Source organism: Ambystoma mexicanum, chromosome 2p, assembly GCF_040938575.1.
Source record: "Ambystoma mexicanum isolate Mex_15411 chromosome 2p, UKY_AmexF1_1, whole genome shotgun sequence".
NCBI lineage: Eukaryota > Metazoa > Chordata > Amphibia > Caudata > Ambystomatidae > Ambystoma > Ambystoma mexicanum.
Window position 1 is genome coordinate 1,035,415,045 of NC_090923.1, and position 24,521 is coordinate 1,035,439,565.

Genomic DNA, 24,521 nt, shown 5'->3' on the forward strand with positions numbered 1-24,521 from the left:
GAGATGCGGGGGTCGGGGGGTGGAGGGGGTGTCGGATGTGTGTCGGATGTTTGTATTTGAATGTATTTTGTGTGTATGTTGAGATGCGGGGGTGGGGGGGTGTTGGATGTGTGTCGGATGTTTGGATTTTAATGTATTTTGTGTGTATGTTGAGATGCGGGGGTGGGGGGGTGTTGGATGTGTGTCAGATGTTTGGATTTTAATGTTTTTTGTGTGTATGTTGGGGTGGGGGGGTGTTGGATGTGTGTCGGATGTTTGGATTTTAATGTATTTTGTGTGTATGTTGAGATGCGGGGGTGGGGGGGTGTCGGATGTGTGTCGGATCTGTATGAATGTTTGGATTGTAATATTTTTTGTGTGTATGTTGAGATGCGGGGGTGGGGGGGTGTCAGATGTGTATGAATGTTTGGATCTGAATGTATTTTGTGTGTATGTTGAAATGTGGGGGTGGGGGGGTGTTGGATGTGTGTCGGATGTTTGGATTTTAATGTATTTTGTGTGTATGTTGAGATGCGGGGGTGGGGGGGTGTTGGATGTGTGTCGGATGTTTGGATTTTAATGTTTTTTGTGTGTATGTTGGGGTGGGGGGTGTTGGATGTGTGTCGGATGTTTGGATCTGAATGTATTTTGTGTGTATGTTGAGATGTGGGGGTGGGGGTGTTGGATGTGTGTCGGATGTTTGGATTTGAATGTATTTTGTGTGTATGTTGAGATGCAGGGGCGGATGGGTGTTGGATGTGTGTGGGGGGTGGGGGTTTGGGTCTGTATGTTTGCATGTTTGAGAGTGTGCTGAGTTGGGGGGTGGGGGTTCGGGTCTGGTTGGGTGCTTGTGTGTGTGTTCCTATTTGGGGGGTGGGGGTTTGGAGTTGGGGGGGTGGGGGGTTCGGGTCTGTATGGGTGCATGTTTGTGTGTGTGCTGAGTTGGGGGTGGGGGTTCGGGTCTGTGTGTGTGCTGAGTTGGGGGGTGGGGGTTTGGGTCTGTATGTTTGCATGTTTGAGAGTGTGCTGAGTTGGGGGGTGGGGGTTCGGGTCTGTTTGGGTGCTTGTGTGTGTGTGCTGATTTGGGGGGTGGGGGTTTGGAGTTGGGGGGCGTGGGGGGTTCGGGTCTGTATGGGTGCATGTTTGTGTGTGTGTGCTGAGTTGGGGGGTGGGGGTTCGAGTCTGGTTGGGTGCTTGTGCGTGCTGATTTGGGGGGTGGGGGTTTGGAGTTGGGGGGGTGGGGGGTTCGGGTCTGTATGGGTGCATGTTTGTGTGTGTGCTGAGTTGGGGGTGGGGGGTTCGGGTCTGTGTGTGTGCTGATTTGGGGTGGGGGGTCGGGTCTGTCTGGGTGCATGTTTGTGTGTGTGCTGAGTTGGGGGGTGGGGGTTCGGGTCTGGTTGGGTGCTTGTGTGTGTGTGTGCTGATTTGGGGGGTGGGGGTTTGGAGTTGGGGGGTGGGGGGTTTGGGTCTGTATGGGTGCATGTTTGTGTGTGTGCTGAGTTGGAGGGTGGGGGTTTGGGTCTGTATGTTTGCATGTTTGAGAGTGTGCTGAGTTGGGGGTGGGGGTTCGGGTCTGGTTGGGTGCTTGTGTGGTGTGCTGATTTGGGGGGTGGGGGTTTGGAGTTGGGGGGGTGGGGGGTTCGGGTCTGTATGGGTGCATGTTTGTGTGTGTGCTGAGTTGGGGGGTGGGGGTTTGGGTCTGTATGTTTGCATGTTTGAGAGTGTGCTGAGTTGGGGGGTGGGGGTTCGGGTCTGGTTGGGTGCTTGTGTGTGTGTGCTGATTTGGGGGTGGGGGTTTGGAGTTCGGGGGGGGTGGGGGGTTCGGGTCTGTATGGGTGCATGTTTGTGTGTGTGCTGAGTTGGGGGGTGAGGTGGGCCAGGGTGAATAACATCAGAGACAACTGGCAGCCTTGCCTGGTGCCCTGTAGGATCACACAGGCAAGTGAAATGTGTTTGCCAGTGCGAACCCTGGCCACTGGCCTGATGTATAGCAACTGCACCCAGTGTGTAAATCCTGGGCCAAACCCAAATCGGCATCACCATGTAGCTCTGTTCCCATTTAGTGATGCTCTTTGGCATTCGCTGCAGTCCCCTAAAGATCATACTCCTAGGTCCAGAATTGTCCCTGGACATGGTATGATAGTAACAAATGTTTGCCCCCCACCCCCACTTACTATCCCCTCTCCCTCTCCAGCACTATCTGAAATGTCGTCAGGCCTAGTACGATAAAAGCTTGTTTTGTTCCTCTCCCTCCTTTCTCCTCCCCTCTCCCTCACCTTGTGTAATTCTCCGGCTCTACCAGAAATAAACTATCATAGCATATCATTAGAGATGTTGGGCCAGAGTGTCAAGGGTCAGCAGTGGGTGTGGTTATTTGTACATTCCTAAAGCTTTCAAAATCGGCTGCAGCCTTTTCTAGTATGGTCCTGGATGATGTCTGCTCCTGTAATTTTGCAACTAAACCTCGATCAAGCGTTTGAGACCCATTGAGTGTGGGTAATTGTTACCTTTCTACAACCCCATCAAGCATTGTTCAGGGGGATAGAAGCACAAGCAGAAACTATTTCTCTGGCGCTCCTGCCAGTTTTGCCCTGCCCAGGAAGAAACTGAGATCACTTTCTTTGTATGTTCACTAAAGTAATTGGTCATCCTGTGATAATTCCTTTCAAAAGCTCATAATTTGGCAACAGCGTGTGCTTTGAAATGTTATTTTTTTTAAAAAAGTATGTCCTCAATTTCCACCTTAATCTCAAACATAGCAGGTTGATATGCTATGCAGCCCGCTATTCCTCAAAGTATCCATCAATAAGTGCATGAAAAGGTATGCTGGCAAGGCTATGTTCTTTATCTGATCTTGTTCTTTTGTCGCTTCTAGGATTCTCAAAAAAGTATATAATTTGTATATACTCTAGACTTGGACCGTCGTAGTGGGAGCATAACAGTGGAGTTTGTATCTTTATCCAAAGATGTCCCTGCCAATGTTCAGTGCAGTAAAAAAAAGAAAAATTGACCAGGAGCACCGTCAATTTAAGGATGAGTGGACTGAGAAGTTTTTTTTCATTGAGTCCAAACCTGATGTGTACTCGTGTCTCATTTGTCTCGAACGCATAGCAGTCCCCAAGGAATATAATATCTGTCCCCATTGTGAATCAAAACATTGACAATATAAGAATTTGCAGGGGGAAGCGAGAATTAAGAAAGCTGGGGAGCTAAAAACACAGCTGGCTAAGCAACAGGGTGTTTTTGCCCAGAAAAAAAAGAATCTGAATGTGCCACCTTTGCGAGTTATAAGGTTGCTCGGCTTATTGCAAGGTCAGCACGTCCTTTCACAGATGGGGATTTCGTTAAAAGACTGCCTGATGGAGATTTGCGAGGCAGTGCGTAAAGAAAAAAAAGACAATTGTTACAGCCAACTGAAAATTCAGTGTAAGGATGTCAAGTTCTTTTCAGCTGCCCTTGATGAGAGCACAGATGCAAGTGACACAGCCCAACTCTTAATTTTCATTCGGGGGGTCGATAATCAATGCAAAGTATTTCAGGAACTGGCTTCCCTGGTATCTTTGCATGGCAGGACTACTGGTGCTGACATTTTTAATGCCTTTCAAAAAGTCATTGATGATTTAAATTTGCCATGGGATGCGTTGGTAGGCGTGACGACTGATGGGGCGCCAGCCATGGTTGGGGAGCAAAATGGGTTTATTGGCTGCTTGAAAAGGCACTTAGGTGAGAAGGCTGTCCATTTAAAAAATTATCACTGCATAATCCACCAGGAGGCATTATGTGCAAAACATTTGAAATTCACTCAAGTGATGGACTTTGTTGTGAAAACGGTTAATTTTGTCCGTGCACGCTCTTTAAATCACCGATTGTTTCAGGCGTTTCTAGAAGAGGTAAAGGCGGATTATGGTGATGTCATATATCACACCGATGTTCGATGGCTTAGTCGTGGCAATGTGCTGAAGCGATTCTTTGCTTTACGGCACGAAATAAAAGCATTCCTTGATGAAAAGGGAATGGACACTTCTGTCATGCTAGATATTGATTGGGTAGCCGACTTTGCTTTTCTGACTGACCTGACAGGCCATTTCAATGATTTAAATTTACAGTTGCAAGGAAGCCAAAATCTCATATTGGATCTGTTTGAGGCAGTTTGTGCCTTTGAAATAAAGTTAAGGCTTCTGACAGCCCAACTGGAGAAAGGGATGCTGGCACACTACCCCGCATGTGCAGAGGTTTTCCCCCATGACAAGTATGGAGGGTGGTATCGGCATGTGAAGGTCCTGAAGGAACTGCAAAATGTTTTTGAGAATCGTTTCTTACAATTCAAATCCCAGCGAGCCTCTTTTAAACTTTTTGCAGACCCTTTCTCAGCTGATGTTGACAGTGTGCAACCTGAACTGCAACTGGAACTGATTGAACTTCAGTGCTGTAGTGCCCTCAAAAATAAGCACAGAGAGATGCCTTTATTAGTCTTCTATCAGTCTCTGGACACTGCGCAATTCCCCAATCTTTCACGGGAAGCATTAAAGATGGTTTCTATGTTTGGCAGTACTTACATTTGTGAGCAAGTTTTTTCACAAATGAAACTACATAAATCCAGCCTAAGGACAAGACTAACTGACCAACATCTCCATGCTATCCTGAGAGTAGGAACAACCTCACTGGAGCCCGAGATCCAGAAACTGACAGCTGAGAAACACTGCAATGTTTCTCACTGATCAACTATGTCTGGTTCACTGTTTCATCCTGTATGATTTGGGGAAATGTATAGTACAACATGTAAGTTTTAAATACAAATAAAATGGTCCACCTCCAAAAAGATGTTTTTTCCAACTGCCATAGTGTTTGGTTGGGGGTAAGGGGGCCCTGGGGCATAGTGTTTGCTTGGGGGTGATGGGGCCATGGGGCATAGTGTTTGCTTGGGTGTGAGGGGGCCATGGGGCATAGTGTTTGGTTGGGGGTGCGGGACATGGGGCATAGTGTTTAGTTGGGGATGAGGGACATGGGGCATAGTGTTTGGTTGGGGGTGAGGGGGCCATGGGGCATAGTGTTTGGTTGGATGTGAGGGGGCCATGGGGCATAGTGTTTGGTTGGGGGTGAGGGACATGGGGCATAGTGTTTGGTTGGGGGTGGGGGACATGGGGCATAGTGTTTGGTTGGGGGTGAGGGTGCCATGGGGCATAGTGTTTGGTTGGGGTTGAGGGGCCATGGGGCATAATGTTTGGTTGGATGTGAGGGGGCCATGGGGCATAGTGTTTGGTTGGGGGTGAGGGACATGGGGCATAGTGTTTGGTTGGGGGTGAGGGACATGGGGCATAGTGTTTGGTTGGGGGTGAGGGGGCCATGGGGCATAATGTTTGGTTGGATGTGAGGGGGCCATGGGGCATAATGTTTGGTTGGGGGTGAGGGGGCCATGGGGCATAATGTTTGGTCGGATGTGAGGGGGCCATGGGGCATAGTGTTTGGTTGGGGGTGAGGGACATGGGGCATAGTGTTTGGTTGGGGGTGAGGGTGCCATGGGGCATAGTGTTTGGTTGGATGTGAGGGGGCCATGGGGCATAGTGTTTGGTTGGGGGTGAGGGACATGGGGCATAGTGTTTGGTTGGGGGTGAGGGTGCCATGGGGCATAGTGTTTGGTTGGGGGCGAGGGGGCCATGGGGAATAATGTTTGGTTGGATGTGAGGGGGCCATGGGGCATAGTGTTTGGTTGGGGGTGAGGGACATGGGGCATAGTGTTTGGTTGGGGGTGAGGGACATGGGGCATAGTGTTTGGTTGGGAGTGAGGGGGCCATGGGGCATAATGTTTGGTTGGGGGGAGGGGGGCAAGGGGCATAATGTTTGGTTGGGGGTGAGGGGGGCAAGGGCCATAGTGTTTGGTTGGGGGTGAGGGGGCCATGGGGCATGGTGTTTGGTTGGGGGTGAGGGACATGGGGCATAATGTTTGGTTGGGGGTGAGGGGGCCATGGGGCATAGTGTTTGGTTGGGGGTGAGGAACATGGGGCATAGTGTTTGGTTGGGGGTGAGGGTGCCATGGGGCATAATGTTTGGTTGGGGGTGAGGGAGCCATGGGGCATAATGTTTGGTTGGGGGTGAGGGGGCCAAGGGGCATAGTGTTTGGTTGGGGGTGAGGGACATGGGGCATAGTGTTGCACTCCAAGAGTGAACCCAATAATAAAGCTAAAACAGGCACAGTTGGGAGATGTTCATCTTTGGCTTTTTGAGGAAACCTGACTCAACGAAGGCCATACTCCTCTTGGGCAACCCAAATAGCAAACTGTAGCAGTCCAAAATAACGGCATGTCCAATCTAGGGTCAATAAAATATATATAAGTTAACTAAACATGCGAGATACAATAACTAAATAGAAATAAATTATAACAATGGAAAATGTGTAGTACAAAATGTAAGTTTGAAATGCAAATAAAAATCATTACCCCTCAAAAACTTCTTTTTCCATGTGTTTAGTAGAAATTGGGGGTTTAAAAAGCCTCCTGCCACGCCCCGCCTACCGCCCCGCCCACATTTACTTTTCGGCCCACTATAGCCCTCATGTAAGGTACTTTCGGCCCTCTGTCAAAATCAGTTGTGCACCCCTGATCTAGGACAAGCAATTTCTTTGAATGGCAAAATAATACTTTTTTGTATATTTTTCTCTCTATTGTGACTGTGTTGTCATTTATTGTTAAGTTTTTACCTAAATGGGCTTTATCTCCTTTGTCCATTTTTTATCATGTGTTAAATAATAAAACTGTATTTATATTTTTTCAAACCCGACCTGATCGTCTGTATATTTGTTTGATGACGATACCTTTGCCTTGTTCACCTGAGGTGTCATGTGAATCTTTTCAGCCCAATATGACACTAGCAGGTAGTTTGTTGTGGACCTTGGTTGTTCTGACACATCTATAAAAGGACAGAAGATCCACCAGGAAAAAAGTGTTGTCCCCTCCTCCAGAAGACTTATCCTCTCAAACCTCGGATGAAGAATCATATGAGGAGGAACAGTCTAAAACTGACAAACGGATTGGCCCCTGCAACAATGTATAGCACACTGCTCCATAGACCCTTATGATTGGTTGGCATTCTCTCCCAACCTTGAACATTCTTCTTGTTAACATGAACAAAATGAAACCCAGGTGCAGAGAATAACATCAGACCACTGCCTACTACCACCTCTCACTGGCTAGGCCCCGAGCCAGGGCTTCTTCTCTGTAGTTGACCTTGCTGGCTTTTCTCTTCCTAGCAGACTGTTAAGGCTGTGTAGGTACATCACTATCTTCAATTGGACCATAATGAATAAGCCTTGTTTTCGAGTCTTGCACCACATGTGAGTAGACCCTGATTTTGGCAATTGCACCCTTTAATTTAGTGCAATTTAATTCAATTAAGCTGCATGCTATTACTCCTCTTGGCCTCTGGAGACTTGTTTGCTCTGTCTTACATATGCTTTCTGCATTCGTATTCCAATACTTGGCTCTTGCAAATGTTTGTGTCCTTCACTTAATCTAAGAGAAATATGTCCTGCATATGCAGATTATCGTCTTTGACTGCCCATGTGCTTTACAGTTGCCTCTTGATGTGGCATCCTTGAACCCAGGTCAAACAAATGTTCTTTGTTCCTCACATCTGCTATTTTCCAGCCTCTGTCAGCTCTGCAGTTCTGATCTCTCTCTTCAAAGCTTTCTTTTTAGCTCACTATTATCCAAAACCGACATCCATCTTTCCATTATGGCCACTTTACCCGTGTTATATTTTCTCCTTCAGCAAGCTTCTATATGTCTCGTCCACTTTGTGTTTCTGTATATATACATTTGCTACTTCTCTTCTCACATATCTTCTTAGTGTATATGATTTCTTTATTTCTGCATACATGTTTCTCTTGATGCTTCAGTTACATCATCATTCTTTAAGTATTCACATATCGATTCAGTGCATCCTAGTATCTTCTCTTCATGATATCACATTGCTCTTGTCTGATTTCTCTTAAAGCTCTTCTATATGCAGTGGTGTATGCAGACATCCTTCCACCACATCAGTGCAAGGGTACATTCAATACGGTTGTCTGAGTGGATAACGTCGTTCACATCTTCGATGAGGTATTGGGACAATACCTGGTGTCATACACAATGCTCCCTTACTGTTCTTCCAGTATGACAGAGGTGAGGGTGCGGGCTCTAGAGGTGATGTGTACATATGTCTCTCTACATTCCCCGCTCTGGTCGAGTCCTCGGCCACCTCCTCCTTAATCCTCTTCATCACTTCTTCGTGGTTTGGTTTCTTTGGAATCCATTTCTTTGTCACCCCACTTAGGTCACCTGCATTCTCTATGTGTTCGTCCACACTCAAAGTCATATGGCTACACTCCCCAGTTGGTTGACAGAATACCCAACATCCTACATAGTTCTTATGATCCTTGGGGTAATAGAACTTCATTCCTGGGGGTGCCAGGGGACTTCCTTTCACGTGCTCACACGATGTGTTTTCAGTCTGGATGTGGTCGCCAGTCTCATCATTCACATTGATCATTATCTTCATCCCAATAGCTTTCTTTTTTTTATTTTTTATTTCTTTATTGATCGATTCGCATCTCATCAACATTAGCAACATTGAGTACCGTGTGATTGCATCTTAAAACCTTCACATCGTCAAATAAAGCATGCAGTCGAGCCATTGAACATTATGGAAACATGTTTTGTTTAACAGGGATATTACGGTGCACTGGGTGATCCTTCCACTCTCCAAGGGACACAATAAACCCCACCCAGGGGGTGACATATGCTGATGACCTTGTGCATTCTGCCCTAGCAGGGGGCAGTCAGGGGAGCCATCCCGGGTTAGTAGGTATGTAGTGAATGGGTTCCAGATGTTTTTGGGCCAATTCTGCAGCCTGCAGAGATTTGCATATTCTTTGTCTGTGTCGCTTAACCAAGTTAGAAATTTCAGCCATACTTTCACCCCCGGGGAATGCACTTGTCCATTTCTTCAAGACACACCTCCTTGCAGCTATCATGCAGGACGAGAGTAACCTTTGGTACTGTTTTGGTAACTCAGGGAGCCACCCAAACATGCAACACAGCAATTCACAAGGCACAATTTGCCCAAAATTTCTGACATGGTACCTGCCACTCCCTCCCAGAAAGAGCGCAATTTAACAAAGGGCCACAGCATGTGTAATAGATCGGCCAAGTCGGCGTTATATCTCAGGCAGTTAGCGGTTCTTGTGCTGTCATATTGGTGTGTTTGTGATGGGGAGATGTACGCTGTATGCAGTGTCTTGAGCTGGATTAGTTGTAGCCGAGAGGTAAAAGCACCCATGTGTGTAGTGCCGCAAACCAACGCCCACTGTTTGTCTGTGAAGAGTACCTAGGAGTCTTCTTCCCATTTACTCTTACATTTCAAGGGTCCCGGGGTGAATCAGTCTGGATTAGCTTATATAGTATGGATACCACCCCTTTACACTACAGGGGAGCTCCTAATATATTGCAGCAATGGGGTGGTGTGTGGTATTTCCAGGAACATTGGGTACCACTCTCTGAAAGCTGCTTTCATTCTAAAGTACTGCAGTGTGTGCTGAAAACCACTTCCCATCTTTTCTACAAACAATTCCTGAGTGACGAACATCCCATCTGGGTACATATCATCCATACGGTTAATGCCTGCTCCCCTCTAGTCTTGAATGATAACCTCATTGCAGGTTGGTGCCAGGATCTCTATATTCCAGAGTGAGATGCCCGGATCAAATGGGCTGTCCACCCACAGTCTTTTTAGGGCTCTCTTCCAGGCGTACATTGTACATGTGACCGGATCAAATCTGCATTTGTCTGGAGCTTTGCTGGATATCAGCACTCCTTGGATAGAGGACGGATACACTGAGCATCGTTCTATGCGCATGTGAGGAGTCATTTGGGCTCCCGGCATCCAGTACTTTGTAAAGAACAGTTATGCTGCCAGAAAGTACAGTTCAACGTCTGGTGCATCGATTCCCCCATTCTCCCAGGGCTGGGTTAGTGTCTCCCAACTAATGCGTGGGCTCTTCGGATGCCAACCTAGCTTAATCAGTGGGGAAAGTAACTGCCTGAAATAGTCCACCCCCGGCCATACCGGAATATTCTGGAAAATGTAAAGAAGCTTGGGGACCACTATCATTTTAGCAACCGCAATCCTACCCATGAGCGAGAGGGGAAGCCTGCACCACCTATCCACGCTAAACTTTAAGACTTGTAAATATTTATTATGGTTGTCCTCTTGCAGAGTTCGAGCGTCTCTACTCACCCGCACCCCAGCTATGTGACCACATTCTGTTCCCAACCATGTGCTTCAGTGTTTGGAGGCCGCACTGTACACTATAGAGAGTATTTCCGAATATCATAACCTCCTGTGTTAGCAGAGCTAAGTTGCTTGCGGGGTCCATGATATATATACAATCGCGTCATCCATGTACAGTGATATTAGTTCCCTAGCTCCAAGCCCCCATCGCCAGGACCTTATGACAATGAAATCTGCGCAGTCAGGCTGCCAGTACCTCGATTGGTGAAGAATAAGGGTGAGAGCAGGCAGCCTTGTCTGGTTTCCCGCCCCAGCTTGAAGATGCAGGATTGCGTGCCACCAATGCCTAGCTGGGTGCTCAAGCCTGCATACAGGAGCTGCACCGCTGAGAGATAGTATTCTGGAACCCCTAACTGAAACAGTACTTCGAATAAGTAGCTCCATTTCACTGAGTCAAATGCTTTTTCCATGTCCAACAGTGCTGCCACTGTTGGACATGGACCTCCATGTCGACCTTCCTGGATTGAACCAAGATTGGTACATATGGATGATATGGGAGACTTGTGGGAGCAGCCTGTCTGCCAATACCTTGGCAAATATTTTCGTATCAAGAACAGGGATATTGGGAGGAACAAGGAGCATTCAAGGGGGGGGTCCTTATCCGTCTTAAGGATCAGTGTTATCACCGCCTCCCGCATTGTGGTGGGAGGTGCCCCACATTCAGCCCCTCCTCCAACACTGCCAGCATATGCTGAGCTACCTTAGGGCCCCACTCCTTGTAGAACTTGGCAGTCATCCCGTCTGTGCCCGGTGTTTTGGAGGAGGGGAGAAAGAAGCAGCTTTGTCTTTTTCTTCTTTCTACTCTCTGCCTTCTTCTTATTCTTTTCTTGTAACAATCGACAATGATGTACAATAGTCAACTGTATTTCTGGTCATGACTTCGCTCCCCTCAGCCACCTCTTCTCCTTCCCTCATACCAGACAGTCTAGCCGCAATTAAGGAATGGTGTGCCACCAATGATCTCTGTCTTAATGCCAGTGAAACAGAGATCCTCCTCATGGGGACAGCTGCTCCCTCCTTTCCTCTCTCTCTCTCTCTGGCCACCCACCCTGGGCCCTCTTCCTGCTCATTCCTGTGAGGCTAAGAACCTTTGTGTCATCTTCGAATCCACCCTCTCCTTCTCTCATAACATCTCTGATGTCTCTAAGAAGTCACACTATCAGCTTCACCTCCTCAGAGGTATTCTGCCTTTTCTCACTTTCCCCCAGAAGCTCACTGTCTACAGAGCCCTGGTCCTCTCTAGGCTGAACTATTGTAACAGCCTCTTTCTAAATCTGCCTGTCTCTATTCTTCTCTCCGGCCTCTACACCTTATCCAGAACAGGACTGCGAGACATGTCCTTCGCCTCAAGCCCAGGGATCATATCTCTCCAGCTCTGGATTCTCACCACTGCCTCCCTGTGGCTGCAAGTATCAACTTCAATACCGTTTGCATCGTCCACAAGGCTTTCTGGGGCCTGGGACTGCACTACCTCCAACCTTCACTTCTTTTAGATCTTCCTTCTCGAGCCATCCGCTCATCCACCTCCAACTCTCTGATGGTCAGACCCTTCTCCAAGCAGAGAGTGGGGGTAGATCTTTTTCATTGGATGGGTTCTCCCTCTGGATCAGCTTCCTGCCTCTTGCCAACTTGAGCAGTACCCCCACCCACCCGGTTATGCAAGTAACTCAAGACCTTCTTTTTCACTTCTGCTTTCTCTCTTCGTCTCCCTTGCTGATGTCCCTGACTGCTCCGCACACTGGTCACCTGGCCACCCACTGAAACTCAGGGCCAGGCTTCTGCATGTCCAGCTGCCCTTACACTACCTCCGGGAACCCCCAGCTCTGAACGGTCTGTATTTGTAACCCTCCAGTCCCTTGTCTCTCTGCGATGAACCACCCTTTGGCAACACTTATTGAGGTACCTGCACTCCCCCTCGCCCACTGGCACGTCTCCCCTCTGTCCTCCCTGCACTTGCACGATCTTAATGACACAAGACCTAGTAAGGTCATTGTTTGTCCTCCTTCTGTCCACCCCTTTTTGTCTTGTTGCGCCTAGAAACACGTGTGTACAGGCGCGTCATAAATGACTTATCATAAAATATCATATCCCTACCTGTCTTCATTTGCTGTTACACTGGCTCGGACAATCCCTGACATAAAATATTATATAATAATGCCACTGTTTTCCCATGGTTCTCTCGTCTCGAGACGTCAACTCTACTGAATCTCTTGAATAAAAGCAGCAGGATCTTCGTCCTCACCCATTTTCCTTGTCATAATCGCACCCATGTCTGATGTGTCAGGATATTTTACTATAATTGCCCTCCATAAACCTGCTCTACAAATATTAAATGGCACACCATCATGTGTCGTGTTTTGTGCTGTCACACTAGCATACCCTGCTCGTCTCCATATGTCGCTAGCTCTCTCCCCTAGAATAGCTGCTAGCAGGCCTTTTATGTTGCCCACTGCTAGCATCGTTCCTGCTGTAATTCTTCCTAACCCATGAATCCATTTTACTGCACCTTTCACATTTCAAATTGTCTTTTTCCATTTGTGCTCCCCTTTCTCTAATAGTAGGAATTGCGTAAACCTTGGTTCGCAATCATACCGACCTACGCTCCTTGTTTTCCAGGTGGAGCTAGTTTTGCCCATTTGTCGCTGTCATGGCAACGACTTTAACCTGCTTACATATGGAGGGGATAAATCCTCTGCGCTGCGCGATTGTGCTGGTGGTCATTCAGTATATGGTGTCGGATCTGATGCTTTTCTGTGGAGTCTTCTAAATCTGACCATTTTACCCCTCTTTCTACATTTTTATGTATTGAAAAACCACATGCACCTTATCTTTGTGCTCTTTCGTTTTCTTCCCTTTCTTCATCTGGCATCATTATACCCCGGCTTGTATGGCTGCCGTCCCTTTCCTCATCATCAAGATCAAGCCTTCGTAAGGTCAGCATTCTATGCATGTCTGTTATTGTATCATCTAAATGACCTCCTGTTTCCTTTGGTGAAGATCCTACTATATTGCCTTTGGCTTTATAACAATATTTATACATCATTTGACTATATAAATCCCAAATCCTTATCCCTATGTCTTCTGTCTCATGCTTATCAGCCCATGTCTGTTTTCTCGGTATCCCTTGCCGCTCCCTGCAGCTGTTGTGACCATCTCTCTTATTCCCATCGTTCTTATGCTTCAATTGGCACTATGCATCCATTAACCAAATTATCTATTTCATAATCCCTTTGTCTCCAACTCCTTCTCATTTCTTCTTCCTGTCTTCTCATCTCCCTTTTCTATTCTTCCTCTTGCCTACTTTTCATCCTACATTCTTTCAATCTTTGTGTTTCTATTTCATCCTGTCTCTTCTTCTCTAATCTCTTTCTCTTTCTTTTGCTCCTCATACCTTCGTCATTCTTTGTTTCACTTCCTCTCTATCTCTTTCTCCTCTTTATATGCTCTGTCGTTCGTTTTCCTTCTTGTCCTGTTCTTCTCATTTTTCTCTTTCTCTGACACTATCAATGCTCTTTCTGCCTAACTTCACTAATATGTGCCTGCCCACCCTCTCGTTCTTTACTACTGTTACTACCTTAGCTTTGTACTTCCCCTCTTTTTGTCTCTTAGCTTCTTCCTCTATCTCAATCTGTCTGTCCCTCTTTCATCACACTCCTTATATTCATCGCTTGTCGACATATATTTACGTTCTTTAATCTTCCTTTCTTCCATGTTATACTTGCTGTTATAAGCAGCGTGTTCATATGTCGGATTAACATACATCGCTGCCACCGCCTTTAACTGCTTTAAAGGGTAGAATCCCTGTTTCTCAGGATCTGTACTACTGTTTCAGAAGGAGAAGTAGGAGCCGAGGGTTTTTCAACCTCCCCTATATGCTGATTAAGCATCCACTCCTTTTCGGGTGGGTCCTCCTTCTCGCCCTGATACGTTTTCCATAACTCTAACACGGCTAACCTTTTCTATAATTTCTTCCCTGTGTATTCAGCATGTAAGTATGTTGTCATGTGTTGTCATATAGTTCTTGATACTGAACCTTCTTGAGGCAAGGGCATATACATTTTATCATATGGGCTCTGTCCTCTCTCCTTTTTCCTCTTCTCCCATTAATGGTGGTACCCGATGGGAGGCCCTCCTGGCCCCCTTCCACTCCTCTAAGACCATCATTAATGTCTACTTAAATGGCACTGTCTTGGTCCAGGGCCCTCTGGCCAATATCCTCCTCTTTGATAGATGCTTCCTACGCCTTATCAACTTCCTTTCCTCTCCTGCTATCCCTTCTTACCCCTTTCTGGCTCCTCTGCTGTCTCCTTCGTCTGCCACCTCTTCAGCACCGACTGATGCTTCTCTGGCCACCCTATTGTCTCCCTCCCCTGCCACCTCTCTGGCACTCTCTTCTCCCTCTCTGACTACCCTGCCTTTTCTTCCTACTTCCTCTTCCTATCCTCGGGCACCTCCAACACTTCCGCAGGGTGTACCTCTGACCTGTACCGCTCCCCGGAAGTCCTTCAAATGTGGCAACCTGCTCCACATCGCTACTCTCAAATCCCGTTCAGCTGTCAAACACTCCTCTGGCATCAGTCATCTCCTGGAAGAGCTTGATTTAAATGTACTTGGTCTCACTGAGACTTGATTCACGGCCAGCTTTGTCAAAAGTTTCAACACTAAGATCCTCTCCAAACTCAGAACCAACCGTCCAGGTGGGGGTGTAGCCTTCATTTTCCCAGAGTGGATTCCTGCTTCTATCATTCCAATGCAGCACTACTCCTCCTTTGAATGCATAGTCTCCAGGCTCTCCATCTCTCCTGTCCCCTCTCTCTCTCTCTCTCTCTCTCTCTCTCTCTCTCTGTGGGCACTATCTATAGGCCGTCTGGCCAGGTCGCCCTCTTCCTCTTCGAGTGGGCTGACCTCTCCTCCTCGCTCCTTGCCTCTACCTCCAAACATCTCCTCCTCAGAGACTGGAACATCCACCTTCCAAAACAAATCTCACAGCCAAGACATAGAGAGAAAGAAGAAGAATAACTCACAAAAATATTATGCATATTATGCCCTTCTTTTAAGGAAGGTCAGAATGGTGACTTGTCCTTCAAACAGCCACCCATTTAGCTGCCCAGGCTACTAGGCTGGTAATTCGAGAGAACTGTCCAGCACGTAATCATTTGTGGTGGTCTTCACAAAGACTTCACTATGCATCTTTCTTTTTGTTGCCCTCTACTTTCAATCATCTATTGCTTCTCTTGCAGGTGAAGCTGATGAGCTAGGTCCATTTTATACCTCCTTTGGATGCTCCTTGTCTGCAAGGCCTCCAAAGAGTCTCTTGCCTCTTCAGCAGAGGAAACAGTCACCTATCAATCTTGAAAGGCAATCTGGAGACTCATTGCAAAGGTCTGTAGAGGGGCAGATGTACACATCACCTCTAGAGCATGCCCCTCACCTCCGTCATATGGAATAACCATAAGAGAGCATTATGTATGGCACCAGGTATCGTCCCAATACTGCATTGAAGATATGAAAGACATTATGCACTCAGATAACCATATAGAATGTAACCTCACACTGATGTGGTGGACGGATGACTATATACACCACTTAATATAAAAGTGCTGTAAGTGAAATCAGACCAGAGCAAAGTGATGTCATGAAGAGAAGATACTAGGACGCACTGAAACGATGTGTGAATACTTAAAGAATGATGATGTAACTGAAGTAACAAGAGAAACATGTACACAGACATGAAGAAATCATATACACTAAGAAGATAAGTGAGAATAGAAGTAGCAAATGTATATATGCAGAAAAACAAGGTAGACAAGACATATATAAGTTTGCTGCAGGAGACAATATAACACGGGTAAAGTTGCCATGATGGAAAGATGGATGTCGGTTTGGATAAAAGTGAGCTAAGAAGCTTGGAAGGGAGATATCTGAATTGCAGAGCTGGCAGAGCCTGGAAAACAGCTTTGTGTGAGGAACAAACAACATTGTTTGCCCTGGGATCAAGGATGCCACTTCAAGAGGCAACTGTAAGGCACAAGGGCAGTCAAAGACGATAACCTGCACATGCAGGACATATTTCTCTTAGATTAAGTGAAGGAGAAAAACATCTGCAAAAGTCAAGTATTGGACAATTAAGAATGCAGAAAGCATATGTAAGACGGAGCAACCAAATCTCCAGAGGCCAAGAGGAGTAATAGCACCCAGCTTAATTGAATTAAATAGCACTAAATAAAAGATCAAAATGGACAAAATCCCGGTCTTCTCAGACTGAAAACAAGGCTTATTCATTAAGCTCCACTGAAGATAGTGATCTACCTACACTCACTTAAAGGTTCCAAAGAAGAGAACAGTCAGCATGATCAACTACAGAGTAGAAGCCCTGGTGCAGGGGCTAACCAATGAGAGATGGTAGGCTAGTTGGCCAAAGTGGGCAGTGGTCTGACGTTGTTCTCTGCACCTGGGTTTCGTTTTGCTCACGTGCTGCTAACAAGCAGAATGTCTAAGGTTCGGAGAGAATGCCAACCAGTCATGAGAATCTATGGAGCAGTGTGCTGTACATTGTTGCAGGGGTCAATCCGTTGCTGCTATTCTGCTAGTAATCTGTACTATACGAAGTAAGAGGTTGTTAAAGGTGTGCTTACCTGACAAGGAACTGCCAATTATATTACTAACCCATACATGAAATGTAAGTATATATGTTCCCTTAACCACCCCTGCTTTCGATAGGTTTTATGTCATAGCTGACGTATATCAAGGTATAAAGCCTTTGTATAATGAAAATAAATCTGACAGTGTTTGAGTTGCAATCTGTTTGTTCACCAGGTTTCCCTACTTTTCTGAGCTGATAATAAAGTAGTACTTTGCAATATTCTTGGAGTCTGTTCAGTTATTTGGGTCTGAGATCATTTGTTGGTAATTCCGTCTGGAACTTGGAACGCTCCAGGCGCTACTGCACATTGTGGTAGCAGTGCGGATTGTTCTGATCTAGTCTCCTGAGCCCAGATCCAGACTCTCGGATTCTCGGTGACTTCTACCATTACCCAGATAATTGCTGATTTTCCTGTGGAGAACGGAGAAAAAGACACAGAGAAAAAGACACACGTGTGAAAAAGAGTTTGTCAGCAGGTGCCCCTTTGAAGAAATTCCTGTTCGGTTTCCACAGGCGCCCCGTACACAGAAGGCAAACTGGTCGATTGGGGAAGAGCGAATACCGCGGGGCTCCAGCTCAGTACCAGATATAAGTAGAGCATCGAAAGTGGAAAATAAAGGGGAGGGACTGTATTATAAATGTATATATACAAAGTAACAGGATTTGGGTTAAAGAAAAAGAGATACCTCGAATTCCTGGTTCCAAGGAGGCAGACCAAAATGTGTTAAACTCCAAGTGGGGTGTTGTTAGGGATTCTGAGGCAAGGTTGAGATGAAGAATCCGTGTCAAACTCCAAAATGGGATAATCTTGAGATGAGATACATTTACTAGAGACCGTAAAGTACGGCTATCGGAGGGAAAAAGTGCACCCTTGTTTGGGTTTATAAATATATCAGCATGAAACTTTTATTGTGTTTAAAATAGGAGCCATCAAATTATAGTAATCATTTAGTTGGGTATTAGGCGCTATAATCAAGTGATTGAAGTCAATCAGAGAAGGATCAAGTTGAGGAAATAATTATAAATAAGAGAAGATTCTTAGTATTATTAATAAAATGGCTGAACAGTAAGAATTGATGGGACTTTAAACGAAGGAATAAAGAGGATATTATTGTTTTTAAAATTGGTTGAAAAATTGTATTTTGGTAATGACCAGTGATTGATGGTGCTTGCCCAAAACTGACTATTGGGGTGTATTTGATTAAAAGGTAATAAAGGAATAAAAGGTCCGGCAAGTATCGACAGTTAGAAACGACTTGTCATCATTGGGGACACACCCCTGTACAGCTGTGTAAGACATTACCGAGATACACACTCAATATTAGAAAATACCATTCTGAAAGGGTAAAAGGCACGGCTGATATGATATGATGTGGCATTTATAACGCTTCTGTACAGTGTTTCTAGGTGCGACAAGACAAGTAGGGGGAAACAAGGGAGGACAAAATAATGATCTAACTAGGCCATGTGTCATTCAGATCGTGCAAGTGTGGGGAACAGGGAAGCGATGAAGTGCCAGGGGCAGGGGAAGGGTGAAGTGCAATTAACTCAGAAGTGCACTCAGTGGGTGGCTCATAAGTGCAGAGAGAAGGGACTGTAAGGTTGCAGATACAGACGCTTAAGTGCTTGCGAGCCCGGAGACAGTGCAGGGGCAACTGGACATGCAGGAGCCTGAGCCCGAGTTCAGAGGGTGACCAGGTGACCAATGTGCGGAGCAGTCAGGTGCATCAGCAGGAGAGAGGAAGAGAGAAAGCGGAAGCGAAAAGGAAGGTCTTGAGTTGGTTCCGGAACCGGATGTGGTTCTGCTCAAGTTTGATAGAGGCAGGGAGGCTGTTCCAGAGGGAAGCCCCAGCAGAGGAGATAGATCTGCCCCCAACTCTCTGCTTGGAGAAGCGTCTGACCCTCAGAGAGTTGGAGGTGGATGAGCACAGAGCTCGAGATGGCAGCTGTTTTGGAAGGGAAAGTTGAGGCGGAGCACTCCTAGACCCCAGAAAGCCTTGCAGACAATGCAGAAGGTCTTGAAGTTGATCATTGCAGCCACAGGGAGCCAGTGAAGAGATTTCTGAGCTGGAGAGATACAATCCCTGGGCTTGACGCCAAGGACAAGTCTTGCAGTCCTGTTCTGGATAAGTTGTGATGGTCGAAGAGTAGAGGCAGGAAGAGTTAGAAGGAGGCTGTTGCAATAGTCCAGCCTAGAGAGGACCAGAGCTCTGGAGACATTGAGCTTCTGGGGGAAAGTGATAACAAAAAGGAAGGATACCTCTGAGGTGGTGCAGCTCATGATTTGACTTCTTAGAGATGTCAGAGATGTGAAGAGAGATGGAGAGGGTGGAGTTGAAGATGACACCAAGATTCTTAGCCTCACAGGAAGGAGCAGGAGGAGGGCCCAGAATGGATGGCCAGAGAGAGAGGGGAAAGGAGGGAGTGGGTGTCCCAATGAGGAGGATCTCAGTCTTACTGGCATTAAGGCAGAGATCATTGGTGGCATACCATTCCTGAATTGTGGCCAGACAGTCTGGTTTGAGAGAAGAAGCAGAGGTGGCCGAGGGGAGCCTTAAAGATAGCTGTCATCCGCATAACATTGAAAATGGGAACAGAAAGTAGCGAAACAGTGGGAAAGAGCTGGACAGGTAGTGGTTGGAGAGCCAGGGAGATGGGTTAGACCCATGGGGAACTCTGCAAGTAGAGAGAGAGAGAGATAGAAGAGAGGAAAGACCCCAGTTGGAGCTGAGAGGATCGGTTGGTGAGAAAGGATGTCAACCAGACTGTGGCCTGATCAGTAATACCAAGGGTGTCCTAGAGACGATTGAGCAGGATGGCATGGTTGACGGTGTCAAAAGCAGAGGATAGATCATGGAGAAGGAGGACAGAAGGGAGATTGGAGAGCAAGTCTTCACGGGTGTTCAGGAGAGTAGTTTCTGTGCTCTGGCAGCTCTGAAGCCAGACTGGTGGTCATGGAGACAACCAACAGATTCAGTATGTAGATTAAACTGGGAGATGGCCAGCTTTTCCACCAGTTTTCCCAGGAAAGGAGTGATGGAGATCGGGCAATAGCTAGCCAGAGAGGAAAGATTGGCTATGGGCTTTTTTAGAAGGGGGTGCAGAAGAGAGTGCTTAAGGAGGGGAAGTTCCAGTGGCAAAGGAGTGATTGCAGAAATCGGCCAAGGCTGGGGAAAGGGTGTCGATGTGGTCCTTGATTGTTCTGGATGAGCAGGGGAGAACCTGCTGTGATGAGACTTTCATAGATCAGACTTGTCTAGATATTTTGTCTGGGGTGAACAGGGGAAAGGAGGAGAAAGGAGGAGGAGAGACAGCCTCAGAAGTGGCAGGAGTGGTAGAGGGAGAGGAGGTATAGGAAGAGAGGGTGGACAGGATGTCCTGAGTTTTAGTAGTAAATAACATTGTTTTACTCTAACCCAATTTAATGGCGTTATTATCTTTGAAAGAATCATTAATTAATTCCATCTAGGAATGTTCACCTATTACTGCAGGCTTGATGTAGCCCTGCAGCAGCCCTCTGCAGCAAGTGCTTAACTCCTCCAGTTATCAGACCATATTTTGAAAACTTTTAAACAAATATATATTCTTTATTTCATTTTCAAAGGTAGCACCTGCTCCCAAAAAGAAGGCATAACTTATCTGAGGTACCTTTATTTTTTTTTACAGTGGAAGGATGGTAACTTATGAAGGCGTTTGCTCTAATGAGGAATCTTGCTGGCATTTCTTGCCTTTTGAAATTGTTCATTAGTTTCATGTGTTTGCATTGCCTACTGATCTACCTGGCAGTAGAGTAAGCACATTCTGCTTGCAAAATTACTGAGAATGGGCTTTGTTTTAAAAACTTAGAAGAGACTTATGACTTCAATATGCATACTAACATTTTCGGACTGTTTGTATTTGCACAGTCCTCCTTGTGATCTATGTTAGTAAAATAACCTGACCTTCTTGTCTCTAACCATTGAATATTTGTCCACAAATGTTGTAAAGGGAACAAAGCAACATTCCTGTAGGGGATATCTGTAGCGTACTTTTCTAAATGGGTTTGTGGCAATCTTTGAAAAAAGAAAATCCTCACGTCTATTCATTGTGGTTTCATCTGGAACACTGCATCACAGATCTGTGTAACACTTTGTGGCTGTGTCGCATATTCCCTTTCTGCCGTACCTTGTATGTACATACTTGTCACATTTTTATGAGGGCAGCAGATGCAGAGAATACATAGTGAAGGCTTGCATAGAATGGCTCCAAATGACATATACGCCACCTACAAACAAATAGTTGGTGCTTCGAAAAGAAAAAGCATCGTCTATTTCAATTCCACAGCAAAAGATCCAAAATAGAGCAGATTAGGTTTTTTTTTCACAACCGATTGTTAGAACATCTTGAGTGCAGAAAGGGAGGACCACAAGTTTGATTGCGGCTCAGTTGATCTGCAAATTGGTGAACCTGCTGTGGCATTTCCATTGTCTGTGTGCACTGAATAGTTGCAAGAATGTGCACCAGTAGCTATGGCTGCCACAGCAACTGAGTATTATATAATGTGAGCACATTTTTTTCCTCTTTTGTTTCAGGGCTAGGGTGATTGAGGAAGTAAATACGTAAAAAAGAAGAAGAAAGTCACCACTAACCTCCCTCCTTTCCCACACAAAGGCAGTGGGATGAGTATTCCCTGAATGATTTTGACTTTCAACGTTAGTTCAGGTATCAAAAAGGCATATTTTAAAATGTATACACAATCATATAAAAGATGGGCGATGTATTCCCGCCTATGTGATGTTTGGACAATTAGAAATAATGTATGGTTTAGTTTAGTTTAGTTTAGTTTATTTGTAATGCGCTCCAGACCCGAGGATTTTCAGGTGCAAGGAACAAGGATATTCGAAGCTTGGTTACAAAATGTAAAATACATTTGTGTGCAGGTGCCGATTGGTTACATGTGGGCACAATAAGGTTACGATATATACAGGCAGGTACATTGAGGCATGCATAGTTTTACAAAGCAGTTGATGCAGTTGGTGCATGCAGTGTAGAGGGGGGTGCCGGGCAGAGTCAGCAAGGTATGTGCCTAGATGTCAGCATCTTTGAGCCAGCTAGTGACGCTCTGGCGGAACTTGTGATAAGTTTGATTGATTCTTAGAGGGGGTGGTAGCGAGTTCCATAGGAGTGCTGCCTTGACCTGGAAGCTGCTGCCTGCGATTTTGGCACGTTTTTATCTGGGGACCCAGAGGTAGTTGGTGTTGGCAAGTCTGGTGATTCTTGTGGTAGGCTTCAAAGTGAATCTGTCCGATAGGTAGCGGGGTGCTGCATTGTTTAAGCATTTGTGGGTGAGGGAGGCAGTTTTTAGTTTTATTTTATCAAGAGTGGAGAGCCAATTGTTGGATCTTCTGGTGTTAGAGATATGTTCTCTCTTGGGGATTCCCAGGGCTGCACTCAGCACATTATTCTGTAGGAGTTGGATTTTTTTGATGGTTTGTTTATTGGCTCCTATGTATAGAGCATTGCAGTAGTCCAGCCTGGATAAAATGAGGGTCCTGGCTAGGGAGATGCAACTGTCCTGTGACAGGAAGGCCTTGCCAGCTCTAATCAACTTGCATGTATATGGCTTGGCTGAGGCCAAGGCATTGGCCTGCCTGCAGAAGGAGAGAGTGGAGTCCAGATAGAAACCCAGAGTTTTAACCTCCTTGGCGACAGTAATGATATTGTTGACTATGTTGAATGCTGAGTATTCGGGGCTGCGTTTTTTGAGGGTCGAGGGAGTGCCCAGGATGATGATCTCTGTTTTGTCATCATTCAGGCATAGACCGTGGGTGGCCATCCATGCCTGGATGATGAAATATATCCTGTTCACCAAGGCAAAATCCTTTTCGTAATCACCTGTAAGCGGTAGAAGAATCTGTGTGTCATCTGCATAGTTAGTGTAGGTGACACCCAGAAGGTCCAGATTATCGAATGGGGGCTTGGTAAAGATATTGTAGAGGGGGGTGAGACGCAGATCCATGGGGCACTCCGCAAGTTATGGGGATGGGATTGGCTGCTGCCATGGGGAAGAAGACTATCATGGTCCTGTTGGTTAGTAATGATTGTATCCATGCTATGGCTTCTTTGCAGAAGTGAGCTGCCGAGTTCAGGTGGCTGCATAGGACCCTGTGGTCGACCAGGTCGAATGCAGCTGATAAGTCCAGGAGAAGAAGGAGGGCTGATTTCCCTTCATCCTGGAGTTCATCTATCTGTGACTTGAGGTCTAAGAAGGCTGTTTCTGTCCCATGTTGGGGCCGGAAGCCTGATTGCCTAGTTCCTAGTAGAGAGTTGGTTTCCAAGTATTTTTGTATCTGGGAGTATGCCATTTTATCTAAGATCTTTAAGAGAAAAGGCACTGTAGTAATCGGGCAGTAATTGGTGGGTATTAGTGGGTCTAGGGACTGCTTTTTCAGTAGAGGAAGCACCCATGATTCTTTGAGGTTGGATGGGATGGTATTGGTGGAGAAGGATAAGTATATATTTTTTGTGATAAAAGGGGCCAGATCTCTGGCTGCATCCTTTAGGAGTTGAACGGGGCACAGATCACCTTGACAGTTGGTGGGTTTGAGAGATAGTATGGTATTTTCTTTTTCTTTTATGGTGACTTTGGAAAACTTAAATCTGGGGTGATTGGTAGAGTTACTTTGTTGCTCTAGGTTGACGCTAATGGGTTTGTTGTCTGCGAGTGTGGCTTTTTTCTTGGCAATTTTTGTTTGAAGGGTAGTGGCTTTGCTGGCTAGAGCTTGCTGTATGTTGGAGCACCAGAGTTGGTCTTTGATGCAGTTGTCTGGCACAGGGGCGGGTGCTTCTAGCTCTTTGAGGATGATAAAGTGTTCTTTCGTGCTAGAGTTGGCTTGGGCAATTCTAGCGTTGTAAGTTTCGCATTTTGCTATGATGATTTCTTTTTTGTATAGGGCTGTGATGGAGCTGAGGTTGGCTTTCTTTACGTCAGAAGGTTGTGCTCGCCAGGATGTCTCACAATGCCTTTTTTGTTTGTGCAATGATTTTAGGTAAGGGGTGTACAATGAATTGAGATGGGTTCTGGGTTTGCTTTGTCTAAGTTTGAGTGGTGCAATAGAGTCTAGAGATGTGGTCATGATGTCGTTAAATTCCTTAACCATAGCTTCGGGGTCCAGGTTTTCCGGGATATCGTTTAGTGTAGGGAGGATGAGGGGTAGCAGTTTGTCACAGGTGATGTTTTTTTTGTTCCGGGTAGGAATGGACAGAGCTAGAGGTGTGGGTGCCAAGGTGGGTTTGGCGGTAGTTAGGGTAAAGGTTATGAGGTGGTGATCTGTCCAAATCTGGGGGGATATGGAAGCTATTGTGGCTTTGCAGTTGTAGTCTGCTACCCAGTCAAGGGTTCTGCCTTTGTTGTGTGAGGGGGTGAGCACTCTTTGGGTAAATCCTTGTTCCGTAGGATACTAGCCACATTGGAAGCATGTGTGTCTTTGGGGTCGTTATAACCTAAGTTCAAGTCGCCTAGTAGTAGGACTTGAGAGGAGTTTTTTAGATTATTCTAGATGATATTTGATATGTCATCTTCAAAGGTCCCAAT